This window comes from Columba livia, chromosome 11 (genome assembly GCF_036013475.1).
Source record: "Columba livia isolate bColLiv1 breed racing homer chromosome 11, bColLiv1.pat.W.v2, whole genome shotgun sequence".
Classification (NCBI taxonomy): domain Eukaryota; kingdom Metazoa; phylum Chordata; class Aves; order Columbiformes; family Columbidae; genus Columba; species Columba livia.
Genome location: NC_088612.1, coordinates 2,075,855 through 2,091,194, shown reverse-complemented (window position 1 = coordinate 2,091,194; position 15,340 = coordinate 2,075,855). Strand labels below are relative to the sequence as shown.

The following is a 15,340-nucleotide window of genomic DNA, read 5'->3' as shown; positions in this document are numbered from 1 at the left end:
TGGAAGCCTGGATTTTCCACCTTTTAGGCTCACTCCAAGAAGGAGCGCTTGCCTTGTTCTGACATATCTCGCAACATCAGATCTCTTTCTGTCCATGCAGCAGCACAGTTAGTCTGCATGTGAGAGCCAAGGGTGTTTGATGCCTTCTGATGGTCCCACTGGGCCTCACCATGAAAGTCTTCCATGTCCCTATTGAGGTCTTCTCAAGAGCAGAGACTGTGAATAAAGAAAGCAGAGGGTGGCCCAGGAAAGCAAATCAAAAGGTTTGTAAACCCAAGTAGTACTGACACCAGCTTTGGGAGAGGGAATAGAAATTCTGAAAGCAAACACAAGAATCACTACCTGGAGATGATAAATAGGGAAAACCAGTGTTCATTCAAACCTAAGCCCCGCCTGCATCTCTAAACCAAAATAAAACTGATTTGCAGGGGTGACCAGTGTGTGACTGGAAATTCAGGTATTTGTGTTGTTCAAGCTATTTTTCTGTACATATGTGAGTGACTTAAACCCAGCATTTGTGTGTTAAACAACTTGTTTAATACAGTATTAGCATTCGGAGAGTCACAATGAGGCTTTGAGGTTAACATCCCATTAAGATGAATTGGAGATGTTCATACCTCAGGCTGTAGATTCAACAAGACAGCAGAGCATTGATTTACGTAGCGAAGGCTGTATCTTGGCAGACCAGAAGGGCCACAGACATCATTTTTCTAAAGGGAAGCTTCGATTCCAGTGAATACAGCCTGCAAAGGGCCCCAGATCAGCAGAGCCGCTGGAGCTGGATAGCCTCTGGCTGTAACTTTAAACTGAAAGACATCAAATGGGCTTTTCGCTATAAAAGTTGAGAACTCAGCCAGGTGCTCCCCACTCCTGTCTTGAGACTCTTTGCTTTCCCTCACCCTCCTTCTCCCAGAACTGGTTTTCTGATAGGAAATGTAGGCTGAGGACTTGGTGACCTTTACTGACCTTAACGTTATGCACACTTTTGTTGCCATTTTTAACCAGTATGTCTCCCTATTTTTGCTTAATCTTTAGATTCCCCATTTCTTCCATGTGTTTTTTATTCGCTCTTATGTTGATGTATTACCACATTAATTCCTTTCCTTCCTCAGCTCCACAGTTTTCCCCACAGGACCTCTTCCACTTGTCTGTTTTCTTGCTTGCTGTCTTTGCAGTCTGGCATGCTATCACTTTTTTCTTACTCACAGTCCTCCTAAGGAGTTCCTCTTTGGACAGTCCTACGTATGGATGTATATTTTCTTTAGATCTCTCTCGCATAAGCTCTCCCGTGCAGCAGAGTAAGGCCCTCGTGCAAATCCCAGGATGCTTCTGCCTTGGGCACACAGAAGGGAAAGACAGCCTGGATCTTGCAGTAAGGTCAAACCGCAGCCATTGCGCCTCTGTGTTTTGCAGCTGAAAGCCTTCATAGTCCTCCTAGCACACGCCGGCTTGATTTGGGCACCAGTCTGGAGTGCAAATGAATGTGGCTGCATTTTAGTTCCAGTTGGTTACATCGCAAAACCAAAGCACCGCTGTTTGGCCTGGCTGCGGATTCAACAGCGGCTGGGAAGGGAATAGCAGGGGCACTAATGCTGAGGTGTATTAATATTTGGCAGGGATGAGCTTCCCCAGCAGCAGCTGCTTGTACTACGCTGCAGATATTGCTCATGTGTTTTGTCACTGAAGTCACTCAGCTCTCCCGAGTAATTATTAGAATTACCAGCCTGTAGCAAGAGAGCCTAAACTTGACTTTTTTTGTTTCTGAAGGACTTTTAACTGCTTGTGAATTTTGATTTGCAGTCATGTGTTCATTTTTCACCAGTCCAGCTTGCGTAATTAATTAATCAGTCATGGATGAGACACAGAACTTGAAGCTTTTGTTTGTCTGACAGGTATTGCTACATACCTTGATTTCCTAATTTTTTCTCTTGGTAGTACCTCAATATAGCTGGAATGGGGATCACTCGCTTTATTAATGACTCCCTATTGCATTGCTTTCAACATCTCGACCATCACTGCATGTCACACAGCCATGCATTTGAAACTTAGTGCAGTTACTGTCTAATAAGCTTCATTTTCTGTACCACTAGCTCGTGTTCTATAGTGTTAGTTTCCCAAGCATGGTACTAAGCAATTTTAGGAAATGCTGATACAACTGTAGCAATTTTCCTCAATTTGTTCCTGACAAAGAACTCGCTTCAAAATTGAGTTGGCTTCCTTTTTGTTCGAAACACTGGTAAACACAATTAGCCTCATTAACCCTGGTTTCTGTTTCATAACAGAAAATTAGCCTACAATCACTGGTTTGCTGGAAAGCACTGTTGTAATTAGTCCTCAACAGCCTGATATGAAAATCCATCGCGTTTTTAATTTATCTGACATGTCAGTGGGAACGGAAAACACACCTGATTTTTCCCTTGTCTTGGGGTTTGAGATGAAGTCAAAGACCAAGTCCTCAGCTGCCTTAAGGCGCTTGGACAAACAGCTGAGATTTAAGTACATGCAGACCTCTTTGTTTGCATTAGGAATGAAAAGGTGGCCTTAATATTTTGAATTCAGGATAAAAACCTCTAAAGGTAACTCCTAATCCAGCTCTTTTCATGCAGGAAAGAGAGGTGGTGTTGCCTACCTCTGGATGTGTCATGATTGTCTTCAGTGAGGGATGTTGTATAAATGCTTACTAGTGTTTTAGCGAAAGACAAGGAAAGTTATCTGTGTAATTACAGCATCTTGCATGCAGGACATAGGGCAGGTTTAGAAATGCTTCTAGGGCTGCTTGCACAACAGGGAGCTGAAGACTGAATCGTGTCATTTGTGCAGGAAAGGGACTATCCCACAAGTCTCTAGCGCCTAGTGAAATCTTTGCCTAAGGGACATTTTTCTCCTGTATTAAATATTCCTCTTATTTCTCAATTGTTCTCTCTAAATGCGTATGGCACCCTGGGGGTATCTCCATTTGAATGATCTCAATTGCTTATGTGTCCATTTGGGCGCCAGGCTAGAGGGCTGTGAAGTGAAGCTGAGCTATTCTATCTCGATATCTGAACTGCAAATGAGGAATTCTGTAATTCAAGTTCAGGTCACTACGTATGTTTGTTATTAAGTTCTTAAATAACCAAACAGTAACCAAACAAATGGTAACTTAATTTATTAAGTGCCCAGAGCATTTATAGTCAAAATGCTGGGGAAATTAATATGAACTTGCTCATTCCAGAAAGGAACATAAAAGCTTTGACAAAAAGCAAAGCCTTCAAACACCATCTTCATTCATGCATGAGGCACCCTGTGTGCAAAATGATAGTGTTAGGAATGTCAGCCAATCAAGCAGTGTAATTGGCCGAACTACTTAAGTGCCTCATCATATAGAAATGGTTTTTAACGTTTTCTTTGCCACAGTTTAGCTCCTCCAAAGCGTGCCTGAGATTTACTGTACTCTCAGCCTATTGAGGAGTTTTCTTAGGCCTCTGCTTGAAGGTCTGCAGGATGTGTTGAGCTGTGACCTTACACTTCATCTATCTGCGATCCCCAAGGCCTCAAATCTGGTCACAGGGGAGCTCTGGAAATACTCTGTGGATGGGACATGGCAACGGTTCCTATTTCTCCTGTTCCAGTGTGCCATGAAGGCAGATTGGGTCCAGCTAGGTTTTAAGGTACCTACAGTCTCAGTTCTTCCTACAAGAATGGCTTGGGAGCCCCGTTTGTCCCTGCGCCAGCACAGCTGAACTGCCAGTCATGTGGAATAGCCTTATCACGTAAGCAGGAGGTGAAACGCTCAGATATCAGAGGCTGGCTGAACAGGCCACAGATTACAGGTAGGGAGGTGAGCAGCTGGTGCTTCAGTCCCTGCTGACAGATGCGCCGGTGCCCGTGTGCTCCAGGCAGCGTTCAGGCAGATGTCGGCTCCTGCTGAAGCCAGCACGTCCTCCCGGGTGTGCAGGGGGCAATTCCCACCGCGCAGTGTGCTGACAGTCTGCAGGGGTGCAGACCACAGAGCAGAGGTGATAATTGGAGCCTCATGACTAGTGGTTTTCGTGTTTTACTCCCAGCTTCTCCACTGATTATTTTTTTTTTGTGATGAATGCGGATAAATCATCCAGACCATATGAACCAATTTACTCTCGTGTAAAATGATTATACTGGTAGTTTCTGATCGCCATGCTGTGCTGCATGTGACTGGGGGATGCCTTGAGATGCTTGCATGAACATTGCTATATAAAGGCAAAGCGCTATCATCAAGTGTCTGTTTCAGAATAGAGTCAGACTGCTGGGGAACACTTTACTGTGTGTGCATGCACAGAGTCCATCTCTTAGCTTGTATTTGTCAATATGTGTTTGTCCATCCTCCTTTCTCTTGTTTACATTCTTTGGTTATTTCACACTACATTCCTCCTAACCTGAAAAGGAAGAGATTAGGTTAGATTATTTCAAACATCTGCAAACATAGTAAAAGGCACAAGGGGCACTTTTAGCATTAATGTTCTGTGGATTTTGTTCGGGTAATTAGGCATGGAAAGGTCACCTTGTGTTCTAACAAGAAGCATGGAGAGATAGCAGAAAGAAAAGCCAAGCAGTGAAAATATTTCCAGGAGAAAGCATTAGTGTCTGACAATATTTTCTATTTCTTCAGCATTTCCCAAGCTGCTACAGCACCTCGATTCCTACTCTGTGTCCGTGCATTTTGTTTTCAAAAGCTACATAAAGTACGAGATTGAATACAAGGTAAGAGCTCGGCAGCTCAGAGTGCACACTGCTGACAGCCATTGGCAACGTTCGTTGTTTGGGACAAGCATCCAGATGAGGCTTGTTCAAAGTGCATCAGATCAGCCTCTCTCAAAGATTCTCTCTCTCAAAGAGAAGATACATGAGGAGGTCCTTTTCTTGACATGTGCTTATGTGCCTTGTGAATATTCTGTCCTTACTTTTTTTTAATTTTAATAAGTGAGAACAGTGGGTAGACTTTGAACGCGAGGCTGCAATCCCTTTAGCCTGAAGCCTCTCCTCTCTGAGGTGCTGCTCCCTTTCTCACTTTGCTCCTCATGGTTTTCTGTTTGCAGCTCAACTCTGCTCATTATTTGTCTGGCGAATGCTTCCAGTGCAAGGCACCGACTGTGCTCATAGGTGAGCTCGGTCCACCTTGTAACATCCAGAAATCCATTTCTGAATGACTAACACCGGGAAGGGATTCAGCTGTTGGTTATTGTTCCCACAGCAGCCCCAGGGTATGCAGCAGGGCCAGCTGTGCGCTGTTGTGTGCACACACAAAACCTGCCTTTCCCCGTGAGACCCTTACAGCAGCAGAGAGACTAAAATAGCCTAAGAATGGCTTCTTGAGGATGATCTCTGCTCTCACAGAACCTAAGACTGGGAGGTTATATAGATTTCTGCTTCATGTAGGACAAATGATTGCAATGAGAACCCATTTTTCTTCTGCTACTGGTTCTCACAATATATTTAAAATACACTCTTAGGAGACCTCCCCACCTCATGTATGACTGTGGGGTGGGCTGTCTGGACTGCGCAGAGCTGTAATTTATTTATTCTTTCTATGTGTGACATGGAGTTCTTTGAGTATTTTTCCCCTCTCATGGAGATGTAATTCTCTCTCCTCAGTCCTACAACCTTTCTTATGAACACTTGGCAAAGATTTCATTTAAGTTTTCTGCAATCTTTTCTTCTGTTACCAAATAACCCTGGCACTCTTAGATGCCCTGCTGACATTTTGCTTCTTATATACTTGAAAAATACTTATTTGTCGTTACTAATTGAAAATATTTTTCCACTCTTCCTTTCAGCCTTTCCTAGCTAAGTTTTATACTTTTAGATTTATTCCTGCACTTCCTTGTCCACCTTTCGTCTCAAGTACATGTTTCATACCTTTTAGTAGCACAGTCATTCATTTCTCTCCTTGTGTCCTTTCTGCCAGTGATTTACCTCACTGGATTGCCTTCGTTCTTCTAAAACTGCTGAATCACAAAATACTCCAGTCTATTTTCAGCTTTTCCAAGGCCAAGTAGAAAACCTAACAGAAAGAAGATAGTGAAGGCTTGGCGTCTGTTGTGTATCTAAAGACAACACGTTCAGCAGGATTGGCAGCGTTTGAGCAGGCAAACAACCCTCGGTGGTACTTGTCCTCGGTGAAGCTGCTGTTGTGTTTAAAGCTGAACTACAGCTCTTGCTCTTAAGGACATACGGTGGCCTTTATTCCTAAAGGCTGGCTGCTCTATGAATGAAATAGGACCAATGTAATTATGTGAGTCACTCCCCAGATTCTTTCATGGCAAACCCACAATTTGCCTTTAGAGTTTTATTTCACAAAAGCTGCTTTTCCTCCATCTTTCTGTCTCCTGAGATGTTCTGCTTTGAGTCTGAGGGTGCACCTATTGACTATGGTAAGACAGAGCTTCCATCTGGCCTCATTTCACCACCCTGATTCAGCCTAAGCCTTACGCCTGTGATTTCTGGGTCAGCTTCTGCTTGGTATGCAGTGTTTTGCCTGAAGTTCTAAGCATCCTGATTCACTGTGCTGCTGGGTCCTTCAGTGTCTCTCCTGATCAGGCCTCAATATGTGCTTGCAGAGCCATCACTTAACTGCAGCATTTTGCCCAAAAGCAAAGCTGGAAATTCCCGACTTAAAAATGCCACTATGGCTTCTTTCTGTGACTGTATTCGCTTAAAAGCTTTCGAAGAGGGCCACAGGCACGCTTTCCAGCAATGCAGCTAATTAAGCGTGGTTTGAAGACTTCAAAACTTCTCCAGCGTACTAGGTAGGAAAGTCTAAAGGAGGATGATAGCACTTCCACAAGCCCTCTGAAAGCCATTACGTGGTCACAGGTGAGTCTACCACCTCTCCTGGTTTTCATTTTCACTTTTGGTGGCAGCAGCTGTACTCCTGGAAGAGGACAGGATGGAACAACAGCCTGAAATTACAGGAAAGCACAAGGAGCCTCCAGTAAGACACTCATGACCTAAAAGTCCTTTACATGTCAGCATCTGACTCTGCAAGTTCGTGGCAGGAGAGGAGAGAGAAGACAGCAAGCCAGTGGCTCAGGCTGAGAGAATTTAGTTTTACAGGAAGGAAGCACAATTGTCTGCGACCACACAATCTTCTTGCACGGTGTGTAATGTTTATAAAGAACAGGGGGTCACATATGGCTGCCTGTCAGCAAGAAACAGCAAGCTTGAATTAGCATTGAAAAAGCTGAGTACTTAAAAAATAATAGAACTACATGTAACAAAAGTGACTGGTTTCAGCTGTGATAAGAGAACAGTCTTTCCTTCCTTCGGACTTGGCTCTATGTTTCCTTCCTTAATTTCTTCTGTCTAGTTAAATTATTTATAAAATACATCCTGGTATTGAAAAGGTAGGACATAAAGCAGCCAGCTTTGTTATTAGCCTTGTGGTCAACATTTAACAAATTAACTTACATGTGCAAATGAAAAATTTCTACAGTTCTTTTTTATGTACTGCCAAATATTGAGGAGGTGTTCAGGTTAAGAACATGGAGAACTGTTGTGCAAACAACTTGTTTTGGGACAACTTCAGAAGCCCACGTTATTCCCTTACTAGCCTAAACAGCCCCCGTACTCCAGTTGTGTGAGATTAGGAATGGGAACAAGAGCTGGCTGTAGATAACTAGGGCTGGCTTTAGCTGTGTGGGATACTTGTATGCAGGAAAGAAAGAGCTAGTTCTCAAAGAAAGAAAATGAGGCCAGTAAGTACTGCAGGCTTCCCTCTTCATCTTCTGCTGCTTCCTGGGGGTTAGGGGTGTCAATGTACAATGCTCTGTTTTAACATCGACTGCTGATTATTCAAGTGACTATCAAAAAAAATTACACTGCTGCAAAGAATATACTGAAGATATAGTGCCCAGAAAATGCCATGCACTTCAACAGGGAGCTTTTGCTGGAGAACAAAAGGCCTGGGGCTGCAAGAAAAGACAGAAGGAAGTGTGGAGCCTGGGCATCCCTGAAGGAAAAGAAAAAAATGCCATTAATTTATATTGATTATATCCCTAAAGCATTTTAAAATATTTTTTTTCCCGCTCGTTCAAATCTTGGTGCTTCTAAGTCACAGAGGAAAGGAGGGAAAATGAGGAAGAGCAAGGCAATGATAGCCTCACAAGGAACAGGGGAGAGTAAGCACAGCGTGCCCATCCTTCTGTTCTCTATCCCGCCTCCCGCTTATTTTGTCTCTCTTCATGGCAGCCCAACGGCAGAGGCTTGTACAAGCTGAGGATGGGAAAGGGAAGAGGAGAGCGGAGGGTAGAAGGAGTGGGGTGGCTGGGGGTTCCTTTCTCATGGCTGGGGCTGGGCTGACGGTGATGGCCAAAGCCCGTTCAGACTAGAAAAGAGCTTTCTCCTCTCTTATCCACTGCATTTTCTTGATCATTCATCGCTAGCTTCATTGATTAGAATAAGCTGTCATTATAGGGGAAGTCATGAAAACAATGTTCTGTTGAGACAGCAGGTAGAGAAAGCAATAAAAAAAGGAGCTTGCAAGAGCCCAGTGTGACAACTGGAGCGAGGAGGCGGCTCCCACATGGACAGGAACCACGGAAAAAAGCTGTTCCACACCAGTGCTCTGAACCTTCTCACAGTCACTCACCGCCCGCCCTGTGTCCATCTCCTCCCTGCTGCTCCTTCCTGGAGTCTCTGAGCCAGGAAGAGGTTGGATTTCTGGCGATCCATCAGGTCAGGGTGAACTCTGGGAGGCCTGAGCGGGAGGCCTCTGGTAGCTTCTGTTCTTTCTGCTGATTTACCTCATGGCCTTTTCTTCCTAACAGGGCAGGAAGGTGAGGAAGGAGGACGGAGGGAGGGAGGCTCCTGCGGACTGCCTGGGGCAGTGTGATTGCAGCTGGCTCTTGCCTTGTCAGGATGGGCAAGCAGGTGACAGGCCTGATCTGCCCTGTTAGCACTGCTCGGCAGAGGGGAATTATGTTATCTTGAACAAGGCAATAACCCTTCGTTTAATTTTAACATTTCAAAAGTGTACTCTCTCTCTGTGTTAGGTGTTTGCTGGGAGCTAGAGTCTGCTCACGCAGAGCCCTGCCTCCTCCAAATGTGGGGGTCAGGACACGTTATTCAAGTGCAGTGGGGTGGCCGATGCAGCAGTTGCTATATATTTTCTTACAGAAAACAAGATTTTGTTGTCATGGTGGCGAAAAAAAGCCAGACTTCATTTGAAACACAGTTCTCTAGAATGTGAAATGGGCAGTATTTAATCCCAATTTATGCTGACTTTCGTTACACACTTCACTAGAGGAGAGTCACCTGGTTTGCGTACTGGCTGACCAGCGTGCCTCCAGTCCTGGCTTTTCCACATGGAGACAGTCTGCAATGGCTTTGCTAACTGGCTCGTCCCTCCTCTTCCTCCTCCTCCCAGCTTCTGTCTGTGTTTCCAGCAGAGCTCTGAAGTGCCTGCCAGCCCAGTGGGGACCCTGCCCCACGCAGCTCCCCAGCCGCTCTGCTCCCCTACCTCCACACTTTGTTACCCTCTTGAGACCAGGGCCTTGGCATGTGTTTTACCCTGGGGTGCGTACTTTTCTCCATGGCACTATTTATCACGTGTTCTTTCTTTCCCAGTCCATTCTTTATTGAAGCATGCACTTCACATCCTCCCACAGTGGGCATTAGAGAAGGGGGTCCTTCTCGGTAAACGGGAAGGGTTTTTATGCATTTACTTTTTATCTGTGGTGGTTCTTTCATTGCTGAAGTCACTGTTTCTGGCACTGCTGTGATTTCCATGCTGTGATCTCATTCAAATGAGCTCCTTGACATTCCTGTGCCTCTTCTTCAAATGATAGGCATTGTCCATAGCTTGATGCCTTGTTTTTCAGTCAGCTCCAGCTATGAGTTCCTTGCAACTTTCCACTTCCAGTGCCCTTTTATCATGGTAGTTTATATTCTCTCTCCTGCCTGCAAAAGAAGAAGACTGTCCTCTCCCCATCAGTTCTGATCTGGACTGACTGGCTTGGCAGGTTCAAATGGCTTTCTCAGAAGGGCCCCTTACAACTGAGACTGGTGCTCTGATCTTAGATCGGTCCAAAATTTCTCTCTGTTGCCAGAAGCGTCTGTTGCAGATTCTGTTTCTAAACATGTCCGTGAGATATTTCAGGCTTTTGCTGTTGCAGGTCTGCTCCTGTCTCTGCTTTACTCCTCCCCACTCAGCCTTCTTTGCCCAGATTAAATGAGAACTGTGAAAAATGTCATCATCTCCAGGACCAGCCCTGGCCCCAAAAACGTTCCCCACTTTGACAGTTGCTCTCCTTTTGGCAGCCACATCACTGTCTGCAGCACATTTTAAACCTTCTCCGGTTGTATCACACATTCCCAGAGAAATTCCACCTCTGATGGCACTCCTAATTGGCTTGTTTTTTTCACTGTATGTCTTATCTTGTTTTACTGCAAGTACTTTGCGTTGTCCTCAAGTCACCCTGAGCCAAAAAGGGTGGCAGGGATTTGCCTCGTTCGGTGTCCAAGCTCCAGCAGCCTGGCATCGTGTAAAATGAGAATTGGCATAAATGGAAAATCGGTTTCAAATGGCTCATGCCAACGCATGTAGGAATGTGTTGACTGCGGACAGTGTGTTGTGTGCATTGCACAGATAAGCATATTCTCTGCTATACCATCATTCAGTGCACAACCTGCCCTAAATGCGTGTATCTGCTCCTTTACAGATGGACTAGTTCTTAGCGCAGTTCTGTTTTCTGTAATGATCTATAATGTGTTCCCTGGCTTTTTGATCTGTCCTTTTCTGGCTGAACCTGTCTCAAATATACCATGCACCACAGGTATATAGGAAAGTCAGATGGCTCTATAAGGGCTCCTCGCCAATTAAAAAATATCTCCTGTGGCTGAATATAGTCAAGTGCTGTAGTTTGACCCACCAATAGATTCTTTTCCTGCAGCACATCCACTTATCAAAGCTCCTGATTGTAAGAGAGGAATGCCTTGCTGTAGAAATTAAACTACCGCTGAAAAGTCCTTTGGTGGGGGACGTTCACCTCTCTCCACAAACAGCCCAAGAGATTGAAGAGGGCTGGAATCACCTGCAGAAACTAAGAGCAGCTTCTCTGTAGGTGTTGTTCCAATTTAGAGGCTGAAATAATGGCCTCTGGCCCTTGCCCTACATGGAAGGATAATGTGGGAATTTGGGGCCAACAGATTTGCATAAGTGTGGAGGCAGCATAGAGAAATACAATACAGCGCATTTGTTAAGTACCTCGTTTTCTCAGCTGTAGCTCGACAGGCTCTACCTGTTTACCACCACAGTTTGCATATTCTCACTTGGTAGTATCTGCAAGGCACTGTGCTGTGTTATGTTAGAAGTCCCCAGGCTGGCTCTGAGAAGCCTTGTACCCCTCCGTTGCTAAATTGCATGCAGATACGGTGTCAGTTCAGTGCTGGCTAAAGCGGGAGTCTCCGCAGCACCCTGCCTTGCAGGGGAGATGCACCCTGCTGTGTCCTGTGCATCCCCTGGGTGCTCTTAAAATGTATGGATGGCAATGCCACAGCAGACTTTGGTGAAAAAGCTGAATTTCATGGAGCCCGCAATGATCTTCTAGCTGGCACAGAGTGGCTCACAACTGGCGTTATTCTCCCTTGACAGCCCTGGAAAGAGGACTGATGCCTACTGCTGATTGCCAGTGTTTTCTGACAGCAGAGTGAATCACTTTTTAAAGACAATGACTTGTTTACTTTTCATTGCAACTTGAATTGAAGATATTTCATAATAGAATTCGAGCAAATTTACCAGATGTTTCATCCCACTGTGCTTTTCTGGCAGCTCTACAAGAAAGAATGCTGACTAAGGCTAATAAGTCAGACTGTGTACGAAAGGCTTGGGGAAAGAATACAATATATATGCCTGAAACCATAGGAATATCTTGCCCCATCGATCCTTGGGAATTCCTGATGTTTCCTGTGCTTTTCTTAGAGACTGATCTCAAATACAGGAGGGGAAGGGAGCCGTGTTCTGTTCTTGTAGCCTATGGTGAGACACAGCTTTGTCTAACAGCACTCCTTGTGCTGGCACTGGAGATCACAGACATAAAAATGATTAATATAATACTATAGTCAGGCAATTATCTATCCAGCTGGGAGAAAATGGGAAATAAGAGTTTAAGGTGCATTCAGAGGCTGGCTGTGACCCAGCAAAGTACTGGATTGCTCTGCAAAATAATATTCCCTTCCTCATCCATCTACTTCTCTTCCACCCCCCGCCTTTTTGCTTTGTTCGGTCTCTACTAATCTCTTTGCTGCCCCATCCAGCAGAGCTCTGGTGGTTCCCTTGGAACCAGGAAATAAAACCACCTGTAGAAGACTCTCTTCTTTTAGGGCCTTGCATTGCATATGTTAACCACACAAAACTGTTTTAAAACACATTTCCACTCCCCTTTCAGCGACTCTTACAGTATCTGATTCAGTTTACTGACCGTTATCTTCGCAGGTTTGTGCCATTCAGTCTTCTTTTGGCCTGGACACCTGCTTTCATTTCTCGACTCTTGCTTGTATTTTCTCTTATTATACTTCTGCCAGGTCTCTAGATATTCTCCTCCTTGCCTCTCTCCTCCCCACATAGCAGGAAAAAGCAGCTGAAGTTTCCACACTGTCTTCCAAGAAGAGGAAATGATACAGGAAACACTATTCCTGTTTGCCTGACTGTAGTAGGAAAACATCTATCAAACTCTTAGCTGAAGCCCACACCAGACCAGCGGCACTTGTGCCAGCGATACCTGGTTCGCTAGGGTGGAAGAGGCTTTGGGTGACAGCACAGCATCATGTCACTCTATCCTTGCTTGGAGTGACTAAATTAATGTGCGTTTGAAATCCATATGCGGCCAAAGGCCACACTCACTGTGGGATTTGCCATGCTGCTATTCCCACACAGCCATTTTTGGAGATTCTCACTCACACCAGGGTGACAGTGGTACCAGGCACCCCTTTCAGTCCAGGAGATGTGAAATCAGTGCATTCAAGCACAGCAAGGTATTTTTTAAAATAAAAACATGGACACAAGTGGGCCCACAAAGAAGAGATTTGCTTTGAATGAAGTTTGTCCATCTGAATAGCAGTGTCAGACGAAAAGAAGCTGCATTTTAAAATCACAATCATTATTTAAGCAACTTATTCTGTGTGTAGCCTTTATCTGAAGATTGCAGGCATTTGTGATTATCTGTCATTTTACCTTTACACAGCTGTTTTCATCCTGATAGGTCACAGAAATCTGCCACATGGCAGGAGCAGCAACTGTCTGATCCAGCGTGTTACAAGGCAGCAGAAAGAAGGGGGATGTCTACCCCAGGACCTCTACAGCAAATTGCTACACTTAGAAAAATGCTGTATAGGCCTTGCACTCCATTTTCAATGCTGTGTCTGGACAGTCTATGCTCAGTGAATTGTGTGGTGTTCAAGTTACCTGTCTGTGCCAGATGAAGAGCTGAGTTGGCTGTGGCTACGATTAAACCTGAGACCATGAAACAATCCCAAAACCAGGGCTCTGAAAATACAGCAGCATCTTGAGGGTTAAAGGGCTGGAAAAGGCAACATTGACTACCCTCCAACTCCTCAGGTCTTAAAACCATCAATACCCAAAGCTATTGTGATGTTCAGGCTGTGTCTGCTGAGTGAGTCTGCACGGCTGGCACCAGTCCAGCTGCAGCTGCTCTTTAAAGTCGAAACAAACTGCTTGGAAAGGATTTTTTTCTTTTTAAATTACTATTTTCTCAGCTTTGAGAATAGTTCAGTGTCATGTATCCCCCCCCACACCACCTCCTTTAACAGCAGCTTCGGTTTAGCTTGTGTCCCACCACTTACCCTCTCGCTGCAGCCTTAAAGGAGCACAGACCAAACCTCAGCGATTTTCAGCAAGGCCACAGAGTTGTTGGAAAGGTTCCCGCTGCCTCCTTCAGTGAGCTCTAAAAGGCTCCAGCTTTCCAGTGCTGCTGTAAATAGTGTCTAGAAGGGGCCGGATAAGGAATAGGGGCTACACATGGCCTTGCTTTGAGCTTGTCGTTCATTTCCTTTGTCTCTTTTAAGAGAAACAAGGGAGATAATTTCATATAACTTGGCACATGGTCTGATTGTTGGGCCCTTAGGGGTTCTGTTTGGTGCCTCTTCCACCGACAGATCTTCAGGCTCCAGGTTTTACTTGGAGGAGCCGGAGAGGCCTCTCGGTGCCTGCAGGGGAGAGCGCAAAGTGTTAAATGCAGCAAACGCAGGAAGAGCGTTAGAAACAAGGGCGATTTTCTGGCTTTGATCTGTCACTTGGCAGATCCTGGAGACAGGCTTGTCTGGTGTTATCTCTGTAGGAAGGGGCTGAGCAAGACGCTGCTCAGCCGGGGGGATCCAAGTGCCCCCAAAGCAAAGGGGCACCGCGTCCTCTGTTTGAAGCAGGAGCTGCAAAATACAGACGCAATGCTGCTCTCAGCTGGGAAGCCAACAGGGAGGACTTTTTCCTCCTTTCCCTCTTGCTGTGTATTTTTCAACAGGTTAAGCTGGATTTGGTCGTTGAGGATTGTAAGTACTGAGAGAGACGGATGCAGCATCTGCAGGTAGAAGGAAGGTAGTGTTGTTAGGGTGGGGTTACGATCCAGATAAAGTGGCAAATACTGAGTTATGGAAAACTTACTACATCGTTCCCTTAATTCAACAGAAGGTGACACAGAGACAAATTAAATATAGAAACCAGACAAGATGGAACTCAAAGAATGTCTGTGCTCTTGTTCAACATTAGGATACAGAATGCACAATTTAATGCAAATCAGACTTCATTTATTTTCTGTTTTGCTTCTTCAGTTAAATATGAGATGAATGAGAACAAGAGCTTTTTTCAGCATTCCATACCTAGTAAATTCATTCTGGGAATGGAGGAAATAGAGTGAATATGATTCTGGACAATGACATCGCCAATGATCCAAAAATATTTGCACTGGGTGACCTGAATAGTCTCTTGAATATAAATGAACCACAAGGGAAAATTTCTATTAAGAGCAAATGCAGTAGCTAAAAGGGTGATATTGCTGAATTGGAAATATGCAGAAGGATTAAAGCTTGCTGAATTTTACACAGGATTAAGTGAATTGACACATGTGGAGAAAATAATTTCAATAATAACCAGGTTTTTGTTCTTCGGGAATCTTTCTGGGAAATATAGTCATAATTTTCAGAGACTTATGACTGAGTTGTCACACTGTACATAATAAGTTACTGCTGTAATCTAGAGTGATGGAATGCATTTGTGTGGTAAAGCTGACGATCCATAATCATATTATTTTGCCAAACAGTGAAAAAACATAAACAGTTGAAACAAAACTTCATATGTTAAAGGGGGTATGTCACC

The 15,340-nt window shown here is 44.6% G+C and overlaps 2 long non-coding RNA genes across 3 annotated transcripts in view; one reads left to right on the top strand and one right to left on the bottom strand.

The window, feature by feature from the left end:
• LOC135580552 (uncharacterized) overlaps window positions 1–15,340 on the top strand; it is a 120,973-nt gene that overhangs the window by 87,681 nt on the left and 17,952 nt on the right. The window lies entirely within an intron of this gene.
• On the bottom strand, window positions 305–14,203 carry LOC135580551 (uncharacterized). Its single transcript, XR_010475322.1, has 3 exons — window positions 13,816–14,203; window positions 5,875–6,019; window positions 305–4,394 (listed from the first exon to the last, which is right to left on the bottom strand). It is a non-coding gene; the product is annotated as an uncharacterized LOC135580551 (long non-coding RNA).